The following is a 13,770-nucleotide window of genomic DNA, read 5'->3' as shown; positions in this document are numbered from 1 at the left end:
ATGACTGGAATACCAATTCTGGATCTTTTAAAAGACTAGGTAAAAGCCACGTGTTCAGGGTAACAGAGCAAGAGACGAAGGATCTGGGTCCCTGATGACTATGGAAACACCCAACCAGCAATAAACTGCTTACACAGACTTCACAAAGAGAAAATGTAAATTTCCATCTTTTTAAAAACTATTTTGGATTACTTGTAACCAAATGTTTTCCAAACTAGTGAAGTGGAAATGTTGCATAGAATGCTTTGGAAACATTTAAGGCTCATACCAGAGATGGCCAAATCACTTTCTGGAAAGTTGAACAAATATAACCCTTTTCCAGCAGTATTGAAAGCACCCATCTCCCCACATTCTTGTTACAACATTGTCATTCCAAACTGCTTTTTACTAGTTAGATAGTAATGTAGCCTTGCATTTCTTTTATTAGTGTATTGTATTAGAATTGCATTCTTCATTAATTATTTGTTCTTACATTTTATCTTTTTAAATTAAGATGTCAGTGCCTTCTTATAATAACGGCTCTTTACAGGTGACATTGGCAATATTTATTAGAAGTAGCCCCAGATTTACATTTGCCTTCTAATTGTATTGATATTGGTGTTTTCACTGGCAAAACTACAGAAGTTTCATATTTGCAATCATCCATTTGTGACTTATTCCGCTTCTGTTAACATAAAAATCCATTACTCACAATGCTTTCTTCCATATTTTATCATGTAATTTGTCTGTGATATATGAAGTCTTATTTATAAATAATTTAAGGATATAATTTAGGTTTTAACAATTTTTAAAGAAGATAACAACTACGATTGATTCTAAAGGTTTTCACAAAGAAACTTGCATTTTGAAGTTCTAAAAACCTAAGTCATAAGATCTTAAGAGTGGATTAGTGAATAAATAAGTTGTAGCTCACTATTCAAAAAAGACCATTTTTCCATAATTCTTTTTAGTAATAAACAGAAAGAATTCCTTTTCCATCTTACTAGTGACAAACTTCTAAACAAAGGATCCCTTACCTCCGACCTTTTCTGCTGTCGCCCACATGATAGTCAGTCAACCACCAGAATATAAGAGTCTAGGTCTGTGGTCAAACTTTCAGTTCCTGTTCCCAAAGTATAACTTTTTTGAAAAGACAAACAAGCATTTCATAAATGCACTCACAGACAGATGCCCACTAAATATTTCTGCTAAGCAAATTGGAAAATATGTTTGGTCTGAGCAACACTGCATTTTTGTATGTGTTTACAAAAACATACTTAATAGCCTATGGAAGTTTTGGTAAAATGTGTGACCTACCTATTGTGACCTAAAATAGTTCTTTTGCAACAACAACAAAAAAGCAGGAACAAATGTTTTAAAAAATATTTTTCAATGGAGAAAAAAAGCTTTTGCAACTTCAAGAAAAGTGTATCTCATTAAGAAAATGAAAATAAAAGAAATGTTGCTATCATCTTCCAGTTTAGAGACATTACCTTCATAATGAGTTTCCGAAGTATAATTACAAATCCAGTTGTCATCTGAATATAAAAGACTATAAACTATAGTTTAATATGCATATGTCATATATTTCACTTATAAATTAAAAATAAGAGAAGGCATATAAACTTTCATTTTTGTAAAGCAGCAAATATAGTAATAGATTTTTTAAAGGTGCGTATTATGTATTTTATGAATATACCTTTTTCCTACCCAGTACAGTGCCAAAATTCTCTGTTCAGCTTTCAGAATCTTGTAAACAGATTCACACAGGAATTGTGTCATCAGCAAAAGGAATGCTAGAAAAAATAAAAGCAGACCATTAACAGTGCATTGTTCCATTTTAGTAAATGTATCAACATAGAACTTTTGGAAGCAGGAGATTTCCAAAGTTTTTTTCCAAGGTTTTCAAAATAAATTTCTATATGTAAATTTACATAAATGTATATAAAATATATATAAATATAATAAAGTTATTGTTTATGGGAAAAGAGGCATTAATTGGACACTTGAATGCTACCAGAATTAATCTAAAAACATATACACATATAAATTACCTTACATGCATATTGCATATATATATTAATCCCCTCAGAAGTTGTTCGTTTTGTCTGATTTTCATGTAACCATCCTACAGATGCGTTAGGACAGGCAACATTAAGATAAATTCTTAGTTCTTGGAATGATTTATGAGAGATCTTCAGGTGTCCTCATAAGTCCTTGCCTTGATTCTGTTCAAACGTCTGACAGCAACAGTCAGCATGGTAACTGCTAAGTGGGAGTCATTCAGCTATCTCTACGTTCACGTTTCTTGCTATATATCTCTAGACTGTGCTGCCTAGCTCGACTTCAGAAATACTGCTCTTGCTACTTTCATAAGTGCCTAAGAGCTCTGCTTGGTTACCCATTTCCCCAGGCTGGACAGAAATGGACTGCTACTCAGCTGAAATTCCTAAGAATCAGACTTCTGAAAGCAGGGAACCCATATATGGTGGTATAGCCACAGCCTTGGTCCCAGCTCAGATTATTCAGTATTAGTTCAATTCAGGGAGAGCTGAGTAATGCTTCAGTGTTCATTCTTATTTACACCATTGATTATTCAGTTTTGATGACAAGATTTATGTGTGGCATTTGAGGAGTTTTATGACCATATGGTATCTATCTGAAGCATGATGGGTAGGAAGGGATTTTACTTCATTCCAGTATTAGAACTTTTGCTAATAAACACAGAAATTCAAAAGTTGCCACATTGATGACTTCACATTATTGGGGCGCTTGGGTGGCTCAGTCAGTTAAGCCTCTGACTCCTGATTTCAGCTCAGGTCATGATCTCAGAGTTCTGCATGGGGCTCTGTGCTCAGTGTGGAGCCTGCTTGAGATTCTCCCTATCTCTCGCTCACACTCCAGCTCTGCCCCTCCCCCCGCTCTTTCTCTCTCTCTCTCTCTCTCTCTCAAAAAAAAAAAAAAAAAAAGGCTCCACATTATTTCATTAGTTTGCTAATTATCCCATTGGAGAGTATTCCAAAATGAAAAAAATTATTAAAAATTTTGAACATCAGAAATTATACTGCTGCAGTAAAATAAAGGTTCGCTATAGTCTGCTAATTAAAAAAAAAAAAACTTCTTTTCATTAAAAATGTTACTAAAAAAAGTACCCCAAACTCTACCTTTTTCAATTAAGTGTAATGTCACATCTGACCGAATAAAAAGACTACGCAGAATTTACTTAAAAATGAAACAGAAATTTTGCCATATCCTGTATGTTGGCAGCACAGAAATATACAGGTGGTAATTTTACCCACAAGAGGGAGCCTGTATTTTTACATTTTTGTCACAGAACTTGAAAAACTTGAATTAAAATATAAAATTCTAAAAATGTTTATTGATACCATATTCTTTATGTCAGGTCAATTTTTGAGAAAGGCAAACTTTAGTTGACATAATTTTATTCAGCCTTAACATACAGTATGTCAGATGACTGGAAACATAATTAGAATTTTAAAAAATTTTCTACCTATAATTTTTTTCATACATTAAGAAGGAAAATGTAACTGCCAAAGCAGCCTAAGAGAAAATTCCTTTTAGGTGGTAATAACATTAGTTGGGATAAATTGACTAGAATTATTATGAGTGCTCTGTACATAGAAGTGAAATGATATTTCAGTCATCCTTTTGTCAGAAAAGAGGCTTGTGTAAACCAATAATTTTCCATGCATTTGTAGAACAGGAAACACCCTATTTAAAAAATTCCTGTGATGGCCATTCTCACGGATATTACTTAAAACTTGCCTAAGAAAGGATATAACTGGCATGACACTACAATGAACTCTTCTTAGAGTTGAGAATAAAAATTTTTTCTTTAAAAAAAATATATAAGCTTTATTCCCTTGTATTCTATGATCTCCCTAAGCAGTATCAGAAATTACTATGACTTTCCAAATAAATATGCTCTAGGTTTTGTAAAAATAAAACGCATTCATCAACTTAAAAACTACCTTATAAAAACAAATTGGAGCAGCTCTTACCAACCCAGAGTGATCTGCTCTATCACATTCAGAGATAGTAATAATCCAGCTGAAATCTGTTTTGTGATCCCTCATAAAGTGCAAGGAAGACAGATGCCAAACTGTCTCTCTCCCCCAGAGTCCTCAGCTCCCCCACCATGTTAAATAACGGGGCAGGGAGTCGAAGAAGGGGTTAATCACTACTGCTGTGCTTCCTTCTGGAATTCCAACCTACCCATTAAATCATTGTTTTTTCTCCCACAAGGGACTGTGAATCTAATGGACCTAAAATCAATACCTTATAAATGACATAAAAAATATATTCATTTTATGGACTAATGTACCCTAGTGTCTGAATCCTATTTACACCCTCTACTTTAAAAAGGAACAACAGACCCATTTCTGCCAGTAAAAGGTTACTCAGTCACTCTGGTGACATGCTGCAGAATGCACTGTCATACTAAAGTGCAGCAGGAGGGAAAGATTGGTGGCTGCAACCCTGCTATTGTAGAAACTTTAAACCTGGTGGGGCGAGCTTGTGTTAAGAAACACAATCAGGGAGGAGCATGCAGGTTGCTTCCTAGAGTTCGCCGTGTTCTGAGGTGCTTGTGCAGGTCTCTGTTCCGGTATTGTGTTTCATAACTTACATAAAATTTTGAGTGCATCTACTATTACATAATATTAAAAAAACAAACATAACTTTCATTTAATAGTGAATTCTATAATGATTGAAAAAACTGGATAAAAAATCCTGAAAGGCAGAAATGCTCATAATATACCAAAGAGATATCAGCCAAGTAAACGTAGTGTGAGATTACACCACATTAAACCACAGTCATAGACCAACTCTGGTGAGACCCAGGGCATTTCCTCTATCAGATGCAGTAGGAAAACAACCAAAAAAGATACATAACCATCTGTTGGGGTTTTTTATGTATTAAGAAAATATATATATACTGATGAGAAGGTTTTATATTTACAGAATAGTCTTTAATGCAAAGGACCGACATACTTGCTTCAAATGCCCTTTTTATCACTTACAAAGTTCTCATGGTTAGCTTACCAAAAAAAATCCCTCAATTTACAATCTATTAGTAACTGTATTTAGAGATATCTTCTTCTACTTTTAATATATTTAAGACATCAAATACAGAGCAACCCTGAAAAACACAAAAATACCTGCAGTGCAAAGATAAAAGTATGGCCAAAAAAAAAGGAAGAAGAAAGCTAAAAACTAAAGGAAGATCTATTTTCCTGGGAAAAAAAACCATCGTTTGACTTACTCTTTGTTTCAATAGGTACAAATCAAAATAGTCAGAGAATAATGAACAGGAAAAGCAACTTGAACACAGATACTTCTTGAGATAATTCCAGCAACAGGTCAGCCTGAGATTCCCTGTTCAGTTTTACTGGCTTAAAATCCATATAGTTATAAAATTACAGATTGACATAAAAAAAAAAAAAAACTGTTGTTCTTTATTCCAATTGCCAACCAGAGCCATTTATCCCCTATTAGATAAAGTATAATAGACTCTACCAAAAGGGTCATTGGCCTTCCATTTAATGATATTGCCAGCCCCAATCTGCATTTTCCCGGCAATGTCCCTCAACACAGAATAAATGGCTGATCTCTTCACAATAACAGCTGATTTCTATTTATTAAGCTAAAAAGGTCACCATTTTCTACGGCTGGGCCGCCCTGCACTATTGATAATTTTATGCATAAACAAATGGCAAATTTGTGCCACATAAATATGCATTAGCAATTACTTTTTCCTCCGGCAACGCTCACCGCATGCAAATGTGTACCTCGAAGGGCCTGGTAGCTTTTGTTTTAGCTCTTGAACAGTGAAACAAAAGAGCACAATAAACAATTTTGAAATTGCCAATCAATAAGCAATGCAAATGCAAAGGTAAATGGCAAGAAACTTGCTTAGAAACAACAAAACAAAAAGTGAGGTGGTGGGGGTTTGTGGAAAGATTTTCTTTTTTATATTATTTCATTTATTTCTCTTCCATAATGAAAAGGCTAAAGTACTCTTGACACAGAACAGCTAGCAAAGCTGGTGCTAAAGCAGATGCCAGATGGGGAAAGTGGAAAATATACACATGTTGAGTAAACACACACATACATACATACACCCTAAAAGGGGGTATGGGAAAAACTGTGTTCCAATGTGATTTCAAATGCATCACCTATTCAAATTTCTGATTTTTCAATTTCAGAGATTCAGAGAATTTTTAAACTAGGAGGAGCTATAGGGATACATAGCCAAATCTTAATTCCACTGCACTGGGCTATGTTGTTTCCTAATACCATCTTCCTCAGACAAAGGGAATATGCATGATCAATAAGTAGGATTTTTTAGGAACATGAGAAAAAGGAATAAATGAGGAATATATAAACAAGAGATCAAAACATCTACATGCCCTGTAGATGTTTAAGATAAAAAACAAAACAAAACAAAAAAACCTATCTCAGAACAGTTCAAGACTAGTATCAGGGCATCAGGATAGAGAGAGAAAGGGCTAATAAGGTGAGAGGCAACAGTGTTAAGAGAGCCTAGGAAAAGAAGTTAAGTATTACCTAATTTAAATATGAAAACAAATGATAACTCAAAAATGTTTGCATTTTTTAATAAAAAATGAACTTCAATAAGAGATTTTTTTAGTGCTATCTCTCACGCACTGTTCTAAGTGCTTTACACACTTAGATCCACTATGCTTGATCTTCACAGAAACTTCTATAGGTTGGTACATTTCATAGCACGGAGGAACAAACAGAAAGGTTAGAAAGCCTGACCTGTTACTTAAGGCAGTGCTAGTTCTGGGCTTTGGACCCAGTCTGAGGCCAGCACCTGCAAGCTTCCCTACTGCTTAAGACTGGCCATCTGCTCCTTAAAACCCACCCATTTTGACCTGATTGGAAAATGGCTTTCTCAATGTATAGGTGGCTCTGTTTTGTATAAGTAAGTCAAATTGTATTTTAAAAATTTAAAATTGGGACTTATGTAAGTTTCTTTAACCTAGTTGTTAAAATACCTTAGCTTCTATAAAATGCACAATTTATATATTAGTATGAAGGCACATTAATACATGTACACTGAGAACATGCCATTGTCTTAATCATTTGGGGACAGAAGCACACTTTCTGATCCCCATCTTGATCTTTATATAATTAAAGGTTTTAGTAGTATACAAAGGATTAACACATATTAATGAGAAAGTAGTAAAGATTTCTAAAGTTAGCATGTACCTCTGTCGGGCTCAGAGCTAAGATATTCTTCAAGGGGGCCTCTTAGAATCCTGATATGGATACTAAAAGTCAAAAAGTCAGAATTCTTTAGAGAAGACCATGAAACTTCTCCTGGCAATACTGTCCCCCTGATAATATCAGAGTTGGAAGATCAGGCCTGTTGCTAGTACATTGAGTGCCTTTCTGTAAATAAGAGATAGATGCCCCCTTAGGTGGGCCATTCAAAAAATGCATTACCTACACAACCATACAGCAGGCCCTGAAAGAGACTTTATAGCTTTCTTGGTTAGAAAAGTGTTATTTCTAGTTTTAAAACCCAGCTTCTTTAGAAACTTTTGAGAACCACATACCTACTTATTAACACAAAATCAGTACAGTTAGACTCCAATATGATAGTAGTATCTTATATGCTAATTCTAATAACTACATAACTAGTGTACTTCCATTTTGCTTTGTTTTATTTTAAGTTTCAGTCTTCGCGGCTGAACATATAAAAACTTGAGTATGGTTTTTCTTATTATCAAATACATGCAATAAATGTGTGCCAAATACTATTACTATGTAATAGGTCAAAGTTTTAATTGTCATCATTTTCCTTTACCTCTCTATGCAAGGTAAAGATTTCCACTGGTATGTTATATGGACATTGCACTATCCAAAGGCTCAGTGTGGCAGAGGCTGGGTCAAATAATCAAACTGTGTGTCCCAATCCCACCTTTAGAGCAACAAAATTAGGTTTAGATAGAGGATACATTTGAGGGGTTCAGAAAATCAAAGTGAGCAACAGGCAGTTCTAGCTAGGACTCTGTGTGGATGGCAGGAAGAAAGTCATTGCCTCATCAGTCCTGGGTGAGGGTCTGCCAGTCTCTCTGCTTTAGATCCTTTCTTTGCCTGTCTCCTGCCCTGCTGATCTTGACGTGGGCTAACCTCAGTGGGACAAGTTTCCCAGACTCCCCTGGCAGTTGGCTTCCAGGTGAGTTCAGCTTCTGGGAGGAGATTGGAACATGATGTAAGGGGTGGGGGACACCATGGCGCACATGTACATGGGTGCATGTGTGCATGAGCGTGTGTGTGTATGGGAGCTAATGCGCCTTGGACTCTCTCTCTCCTTCATTTACATTTTTAAAAACATTTTATATAGACATTCACATATTCAAAATAGAGACAGGAGGAAAACAAACCCCCACCAACCATCTTCAAGTTTCAACACCAATCAACTTTCTGCTGTTTGAAGTTCTTCCCCTCTTTCTCTGTTTTACCAGGTATCTCAGGCAGGAGCCCCATCTCCACCTGGCTCCATGTCCTGCCAGACAGCTCCCCATGGTTTCAGCCTCCCTCCAGCAACCTTGGTAACCCTGCCTTCTGTTTTTGTCTTCAGCATAAGGGTGGTAGTAACTTCTTGCTGAACTCTAGGTTGCTTTTACAATTTATCATCGTAAGTGTGTAACAATTTTTCAACATTACATGCCCCTTTTTAAAATAGTCACAGTGGTTCCTGTCTTCTTGCTTGGACCCTGACCATACAGAGTGCTGACTTTATTTTACTTTTTATCACCTACTGGCAGAACCATTATCCTTTATTCATAGTGCCCTTGAAGCAGGTCAAGGCTACCTAAAGTACAGAACCTTTTCAATAGCATGCTGGTCCAATATTTGCCATGCCTGAATTATGGCCCCCTATATGTAATATTCATAATGTACTCATGTACCAGACAAGCTATTCGTATTCCATATCTTCTGTCAATTACTCATTGATATCCTGTTCTTTTATTGACTTGTCTGAATCTATGAGCCAATGAAAGCAACAGAGATCTACTATTGCTCCTGGAAATTCTACCCACTGCCTAACATCATGGGAATCTGCCTAGGCTATTTTAAGGAGGTAGCTCAATCTGTCAAGAAAATACATTTTTCCAATGGTAGATGGCAGAGATTAGTTAACCAAGTTTATGTCTTAGACAAGACATGTTTAACATACAGGCATTTGTTTATTCATAACAAAACATGACCTTCTGATGTTAGGAATGAAGACAAATGCGTGTGTGAACACACACACGCACACACTCACACACACCATAAAAATGACTGATGTTAGATGGCTCTTACAAAATTACGCTTTGAAAAATTATGCGCCTATGAATCAAACACATAGATTAAATTTCTCTGAAACAGACATGTGCTTAATAATTAATGGGAAAGGATACAAATAATATTTATGATTTTAACTTACCCAAAACACTTGAATAATTATGCAGTAATCATATAGCTCGATGAAGATATGCTTATCAAATGTGAACTCTAATCTGTGAGGAAATTTTAAAATATATAAAAAGATCTTAAAATTGAAATGATGGACTTAAACCAAGCTGCACTTTAACCTACTTTAATATAAAGTCTTGTTATAAAACTATCCAGACTAAAGAGAGTTCACGGTACTTTGTAATTTTTAGTGGCAGCAATCCCGACGCAAGCAAAGAACAAGAGGCGGCAGTGGAAAAAAGAAAACACAGTTAGTAAGTGCAGAGTGCCCAAATCAAAGTTAGGTAAAGCCCCAGTGACGAAGGATAAGATGATTACTTCAGATATCGGCTCAGAACTGGTTTCTATCCCAGAGGTAGGGGACCGTATAAGTCTCAACACCCAGCAAAAGTCAACCAGAAATATAGTGGCTATGACAAGGGTGCTAAGTCAGGTACACTTAGAAGATGATACATTCAGGCTGAAAGATCAAATTTAGGAGTAGGAGAGGGGGGTTCATCATTAAGTACAAGAAGAGATTTGAAGGGTTGTCATCTGGAAAAGTGTGGACTGAATATATTGTCTCATGGTCCACACAAAAGAACAAGGTGTTGTTTTGGGGTTTTGGTTTCTCAGCAGGGTTATGGAGAGGTAGATTTCAGTGCATTGTGAAAACTAACTTTTTAAAAAAGAATTGCCCAACAGTAGGATTAGTTGGAGCAAAGCCAAATAAATGATTTAGGATTTATGCAAGGGCTTTGGATTCAGACAGAATGGGTCACTTTCTGGCTTTGCTACTTACTATCCAAGTGATCTTGGACACAGTTGCATAGCTTATGTAGCCTTCCGTTTTCTCATCTGCAAAATCGTCCAAATATATTCTATACTGAGGAAAGGTAGAAGATCAAGCAGAGACTGCAGGGCCATCTGTCAGAGGTCCAAGAACAGGATTTCTGAACTAAATAGTACATTGGATCATGTAGCTTTTAAGATCCATTCTAATCTGAGACTAAGTTATTCTATTTCCCAAAGATCAGGCATATATTTTTATATAATTCCAGGCAAGGAAGGCCAGCACTAAATATTTAACAGGGGAGAAAGTTTGTGGCAATTCTGCATTATTAAAAAGGTTTAGCATCAGGTAAAGGATACTCATTTTTGACCAAAAAAGATAAAGCTATTATATAATATATAAAGCTATTACAAAAAACTCACGATGGATTTTTAGTTAATAAAGGGCACATAACATCATAAATCAGATACAGGATTACTTAAATCAGCAATATCTCTTTTTTAACAAATTTACAAGATTCACTTTATTTTCTCCTTTTTAAAGTCTCTAGTTACTTAATTTATAGATGCTCCTTGGTTACTGAGGAAACATAAACAAAGTACTTATGCTTTTTGAACATTGAGTGCTACTTCCTTGCTGCTGTCAGCCAAGTCTTTCCACTACTCCTTCAACCGCGCCTTCTGTCCCAGCCCTTCAGCACATGGCAACCAAGAACACAGAAAAGTGAGCTAAGCAGGACTAAAGGGCATCGTCAAAAGAAGTGATTCTCAAATCCTTTTTTTGCAGCGCCCTGGGGTTCCTCTGGTTATTTCAAGGAATGCTCTAAAATTTTCAAGAAATTCTTAAAACAAAGTGATTTTTATTTTTTCTTATCCTAACAATTATAGAGATCTTTACCCTTTTCAAGGCATTTTCACCCACACTATCTGATTTGATTCTCACAGCAGTTTTCCAAGGTAGGTATGACAGGGGATAATCTCTCTCAACAGATGAAAAACAAACTCAGACAAATTATGACTTGTCCCCAAATCATAAAACGACAAAGCAGCAGAAAAAGGCAAGAACTCAAGTCCAGTCTTCTTTCCTGTTGACCGTGCTCTGGAACTGATCACATGCAGTACTCTAGGAACTGGCAGAGAGGTCATTTTGAAATCCCTCAAACTAGGGAAGCCTAAATTTACTTCGGAAGCGGTGAATGTTTATCAGGCTTATGCTATACTATTTACCTTCTCATTCATTGATTGAATATTCCCACTTTTAAAAATGGGACTAGCACACTGGTTCTCAATGGAGGGTGATTTTGCCCCCTAGGGAACGTTCTGTACTGCACTGTCTGAAGACATTTTTAACTGGGACCCTGGGGGGTGGGAGGTGTGGGGGCGGAGGGTGGCCACTACAAGCATCTAAAGGGTAGAGGCCAGGGATGCTTCTAAACATCCTACAGTGCACAGACTAGCTCCCTGCAACAAAGAATTATCCAGCCCAAAATGTAAAATAGTGTTGAGGTTGGGAAACCCTGGATTAGCAGTATTTTTATTTAAGCCATCTGTTTTTGTCTCTTATTTTTGTTACATAATCATAATAATGCTTTCAGAACATAACATTTGCTGACTACTAATGACTGGTTTGGCATAAGGCTATAAGCTCTTGGGTAGTCACTAATTCCACAAAATGCCCTGTGCCTTAATCTTTACTGTTTGACAATACATTGAACAGTGGTTCAAGTGACAGAGGTCACCATTACTGAGATAAATGGATCATAAAATAATTTGCCATGGTATTTATAACACTTGGCTTATAAGAATGTTGAAAATAAAGTGATGCAAATGGGGAAAGTCAGAAGCATACATTTTGATAATATGAAATTAAAATGAAAATTTATTTGAGTTAAGGGAGTAACCTTTGACTTTCCTGTTATGTATAGCATACACCAAAAACTCACAACAATGCATATCTAACCTTAAAAATGAATGTGGTTATCTTTGTATGTGGCAAATTATTTTAATAAGCATTATTATAATTAGTAATGTCCTCCTTGCAGAAAAAGCTGTCAATTTTTGTCCTTACCCTGTTCACATTCTTCACTAAAGCCAGAGTTCTCAACTCTATTTCCTATTAGACAGGGTCCCAGGTGCTATCTCTGGACTGATGGACTGAGTTCCAGTCCTTTTTTTTTTTTTTTTTTTTTTTAGTAAGCTCTATGTCCAACATGGGGCTTGAACTCATGACCCCGAGATCAAGAGTTGCACACTCTACTGACTGAGCCAGCCATGCACCCCAAGTTCCATTCTTAATTAGGGCCAAATAAAAAACCTGATTCTAGGGGAGCAAATTCCTTCCATCACAAAAATGCCATATGGTATCTCCTATGTGGTATCTTGTTTCCTTACTCTTTACCTTTTGGTGTTCTCAAGTATGTTATCACTCTGAATATTGAATTAGGGATTTAGAGACTTAAACTTTTTTTAGTTCACATATCCCTTTAAGGAATCTGACAAAAGTTGCAAATCCACTCTGTAGAAATACAAATTTCCATGTTGAGAGACCATTCCCTGTGGGTCTCTGTATCTCGCGTTTCTTTCTGAGTTGAAGGCACCAACTGCCTTTCTTTGGGGCTACCTTTTCAAGAATATTTGTATAGAGAAAGTCAAAGATAGTGTCTTCCTCCAGAACTAGGGCAGGTATGTTTACTGTCCAGTGTAATAAGGATAATATCTCACTCAGTGTCAAAGGTTAGGCTGCTTGCTGCCTGATATAAAAGAGTCAGGTTCCCTAAGCTCAGGTTATCCCCCCACCCCGCCCCACCAAGTGTTGGTATCCCCAGGCTGTCTTTGAATCACCATATGGGAATTAGGGCTTAAAGAACTGGTACAAATGCTCATCTTCTGGCTACTACAATTGCTGTGGGTGATAAACTGTACTTTGTCACCGATCCAAGATCTTCTGTCTTCTATCAGCATCCATGAAACTGTGGCAGGTAAGCTGATGTACTAGCTTGCAAATAGGGTAAAAATTTCAGGCCCTTCACAGTTCTTAATGCACACAAACAATAAGCATTGTAACAGATGGCCATTCTGTCCCCCTATCCAAAATCAGAAGGCTAAAAGTATCTTTTTATTTCTTAGTCAGTAAACAGAATGGAATGATCATAGATTCTAACATGTGGAAGAACCTTAAAAATCATACAATACGATGTGTATTTTATTTTAGCAAAAATCGGTGGGGGAGACAAATGATAGTAGTAATAGCATTAACTGAGTGCTTTCTATACACCGTGCACTTTGTTAGGCGCTTAAAAAACAACACTTCAGTTTATTCTGATAATAACACTGATGAGGCAGCCGTTATTATCCTCATTCCACAGAAGGAAGCAAAGCTCTATGTAAATAAAGTAATTTGACCAAGTGTATATAATCAGTCGATGTTGGAGCCAAGACCTAGGATATGAACCTGGCTTTTGTCCTTAATCACCTTTCTTTTCTTAGTCCCACTCTGTGCTACAT

The 13,770-nt window shown here is 36.4% G+C and overlaps 1 protein-coding gene across 12 annotated transcripts in view; it reads right to left on the bottom strand.

Moving 5' to 3' along the window:
• SOX5 (SRY-box transcription factor 5) overlaps positions 1-13,770 on the bottom strand; it is a 1,012,222-nt gene that overhangs the window by 727,837 nt on the left and 270,615 nt on the right. For all 12 annotated transcript variants that reach the window (XM_045873750.3, XM_054507151.2, XM_054507149.2 and 9 more), the window contains one exon: positions 1,679-1,775. The gene's annotated coding sequence lies outside the window, so the exon portion shown is untranslated. The remainder of the gene's footprint in view (positions 1-1,678; positions 1,776-13,770) is intronic.

This window comes from Mirounga angustirostris, unplaced genomic scaffold (assembly GCF_029215605.1).
Source record: "Mirounga angustirostris isolate CCGP_5_RB_7025 unplaced genomic scaffold, mMirAng1.0.hap1 SCAF_5, whole genome shotgun sequence".
Lineage (NCBI taxonomy): Eukaryota > Metazoa > Chordata > Mammalia > Carnivora > Phocidae > Mirounga > Mirounga angustirostris.
The sequence above is the reverse complement of the archived record's forward strand: the minus strand, read 5'-3'. Positions and strand labels throughout refer to the sequence as shown.